This window comes from Nomia melanderi, unplaced genomic scaffold (genome assembly GCF_051020985.1).
Source record: "Nomia melanderi isolate GNS246 unplaced genomic scaffold, iyNomMela1 scaffold0780, whole genome shotgun sequence".
Taxonomy (NCBI): domain Eukaryota; kingdom Metazoa; phylum Arthropoda; class Insecta; order Hymenoptera; family Halictidae; genus Nomia; species Nomia melanderi.
The window spans coordinates 20001-23654 of NW_027475894.1; the positions used below are offsets into that span (position 1 = coordinate 20001).

A 3654-nucleotide genomic window follows, 5' to 3' on the forward strand; every position below is an offset into this window, starting at 1 on the left:
AAACGCGTACCGGTCGCTACGGGCCTGGCACCCTCTACGGGTAAATGGCCCCATTCAAGATGGACTTGGACGCGGTTCGACGTCACGGGATAAATGGACCCTCCTGAACACTACATTTCCCTACGGCGGAACCGCGGGATTCAGTGCTGGGCTAATTCCTGTTCGCTCGCAGCTACTAAGGAAATCCTTGTTAGTTTCTTTTCCTCCGCTTAGTAATATGCTTAAATTCAGCGGGTAATCTCGCCTACTCTGAGGTCGTCGTGAACGTGAATTGTATGAAAATTCAATCGAATTTCATAAAAATCGCTCAAAGGCAAAAAAAACAAAGTCTAGAGGAGAGTGCGTTCGAACACAACAATATTCATATTATAACGTATATAAATGATAAATATACCGCGACACGCGCGACTCCGTATCGTCGCGAAAAATCGTTCGCGAACGCGTCTTATGCGCCTCACCAGTGGTCTCTGCTGCGTCGCGTGTCTATATTCTCTTTTTACACTCTTCTCCTTCTTCTATCACATTTTACTCGATCGCGAAAAAGACTCTCGCTAGACGATCTCGCGCTCCGGTTAACTTTAACGCCCGTCCGAGAAGAATTTTCGGGGACTGGACGACCGAAGCGGATCTCGCGCGGTCTCGCGATCGACAGTGAAGAGAAGTGCAGAAGAGGAAAAGAAGACACGACAAACACACACCATGGGGCGACCGACGCGTTCGTTTCAACGCTTTCGCACAAAGTCGGCGGCGGTTATATATTTATATCATTATATTCCGGCGGACGGGACGCGACGTTCGAAAGCCTCGCCAAAGAGGAGCTCCTGCCTCTTCCTCTCTCTTTTCTACGAGAAAAGATAAACGTATTTTACGGGGATACGGAAACGTTACCACGTGGTGTCACACACGATCGTCCGTCTCTTCTCTATAGCAGAAACCGATAAAAATACACCTCCCGAAAGAGAGTATATGGTGATTCTTTTTATATATATATATATTTCGAAATACAACTGAACGTGGCGGAAGCGCACGGTGGTGGTCCAGCGAGGACACGCGACGACGGGGAATAAGAACTATTCGACCCGTTACGAATACGCATGCTCGTCCCGCACGATTTTAACACACACCGTGTTTTTCTCCAGTCGTCAAAGCGTTCGTGCGTCGAATTCGAAAAATAAAAAAAAAAGAAAAACACCTTTTCTCTCTCTCGGGGTAAAAGAGTCGATGTGTATTGTGTATAAAGGTTCTGCGAGAAGTCTCGTTTTGACGTGTGTTCCGCCGATAACGACGATCCTCCGAAACGGGGATACAGAAACGTTACACCTCACAACACGATCTCCGTCTCTTCTCTATAGCAGAAACCGATAAAAATACACCTCCCGAAAGAGAGTATATGGTGATTCTTTTTATATATATATATTTCGAAATTCAACTGAACGTGGCGGAAGCGCACGGTGGTGGTCCAGCGAGGACACGCGACGACGGGGAATAAGAACTATTCGACCCGTTACGAATACGCATGCTCGTCCCGCACGATTTTAACACACACCGTGTTTTTCTCCAGTCGTCAAAGCGTTCGTGCGTCGAATTCGAAAAATAAAAAAAAGAAATACACCTTTTCTCTCTCTCTCGGGGTAAAAAGAGTCGATGTGTATTGTGTATAAAGGTTCTGCTGCGAGAAGTCTCGTTTTGCCGTGTGTTTCGGTAACGACGATCCTCCGAAACGTACATCTCATTCGTAAGAGAGGAAGAAAACAATCTCCCTGGGGCCAGTCGGTAATATACCGACATACGACGTGTCGTGCACATCCGTCTCACGCACGGTATACAAAATATGAATAAAACGTGTGTAGTCTCTCTCTCTCTCGACTTCTTAATATTTTCTTTCACCTCTGACGCATCATTTCAGGTGACGTCGGGAGCGCGGGAAAAAAAATTTTTCTAAACACACGAAACCGTTCATCTCACGAACAGCCGAAAAAGTTGTCGCTCAGATCCATATCGCAGTGGAGCGGTATCCGCGGGCGGTCGTAATTGAACGACGCACGACGCCGCGAACACTCACGCGAGTCCATACAAACGATTCCGATCGTTTTGCAACAACTAGAACGTACACTGTCCGTGAAATTCACAGAATTTTCGCGTGTCCGCGACAAACGCCGACGAGACACCCATCGTTCGCTCGTACGTAGCATCCTTCTCTTAACCCGACTCAGAAACGTTCTTTGCGCCCTTCGGTAAAAAAACGTTCGATCCGAAGAGGTGAACGACGGCGGGGATTTGACAGAGCTACGCAAGCAGTGTATGGTACGTAAACGACCCTCAGCCAGGCGTGGTCCAGGAATTGTATCCGTGGACCGCAATGTGCGTTCGAAATGTCGATGTTCATGTGTCCTGCAGTTCACACGTTGACGCGCAATTAGCTGCGTTCTTCATCGACCCACGAGCCAAGTGATCCACCGTTCAGGGTAATCGTATAAATTTTATATTTCACATATATAATTTTATTCTCATTTGTTCGACCTAATATCTCTCTTCTTTCAAAGAGAAGATAAAAGTTGATACCTGAATCTCCGACCAGCGCGCGAAGGAGATTCAGGCGTCGCCTTGGAGACGACACCGAAGCCTTTCGAGACGAAAAACGTTCAAGTAATATGTATATATTTCTCGACGTTCCGGGCGTATAGTGCATTCAAAAACCCGCGAAAGACGCAGAAGACTCGCACGCGTGGAAACGACGGGGATATATTTTGTATCCTACCCGATACTGAATCCATCGCGTGCAGTCGACCCTCGCGTTCTTCCGATCAGACGCATCTATTGTTGCGCGCATGTTTTCGCGTCGCATCGCGCGAAACGTTGCACGAATCGTACCGATCGATCGATTGAAAGCAAATAATGAAAAAAGACTTCACAGCTGGCTCTTTGCCGGTCATTCGTCCCATGTTATCTCTTGCCGCGAAATTGGCGCGCAAGAGTTGGGTGTCAGACGCGCGGCTTTAAAACGAGCTTCACGGCCGGTCCCTTCGTTACCGCTTTCGTTCTTTCTCTCGGAACGACCATGAACGAACACGACGAGCGACGCTACGGCATACACACGTCCACGGATTCGATTAAAAAAACAGACTTCACAGCTGGCTCTTTGCCGGTCATTCGTCCCATATTATCTCTTGCCGCGAAATTGGCGCGCAAGAGTTGGGTGTCAGACGCACGGCTTTAAAACGAGCTTCACGGCCGGTCCTCTCAATTCCGTGTACGGTACACGCAAGATGCGGGTTCCACTTCCAGACTACCCGGTCCCTTCTCTCTACGAGAATCGATAGTAGAAGAACGGCTCGAAAACGCGTCTCAGAGACTAGGGGAAAAGAAGCGGTATGCGAGCGAAACGAAAACGCATTATGGAAACGTCGCGAAACAATGTTCGACGGTTGCTCGGTTCCAATCGTGCGGCCGTTTCAATTTCTCGTGCGCTTCACCGTCCCTCCGTAACTCTGGCCGATCGCGTATACCGAAGAGCCGACACGCGCAAAAACCACAGGCATTGTATACTGTATATATATATGTTACAGTCACAGCCTTCGCGCGTTTTACTCTCCGACGCGGGGTTTCCACGACGAAAGAGAGACAGTTTCGTGGCGGGTGACTCGGCCGAATCGC

General features: G+C 48.5%; 2 non-coding genes across 2 annotated transcripts in view; both read right to left on the reverse strand.

The window, feature by feature from the left end:
- Positions 1–258, reverse strand: part of LOC143176734 (large subunit ribosomal RNA) — a 4007-nt gene extending 3749 nt beyond the window's left edge. Inside the window, exon 1 of the ribosomal RNA XR_013001244.1 lies at positions 1–258. This exon is cut by the window's left edge and continues 3749 nt beyond it. This is a non-coding gene — a ribosomal RNA (large subunit ribosomal RNA).
- Positions 259–2313: 2055 nt separating this feature from the next.
- Positions 2314–2468, reverse strand: LOC143176732 (5.8S ribosomal RNA). Its single transcript, XR_013001242.1, has one exon. It is a non-coding gene; the product is annotated as a 5.8S ribosomal RNA (ribosomal RNA).
- Between the last annotated feature and the right edge of the window lie 1186 nt (positions 2469–3654).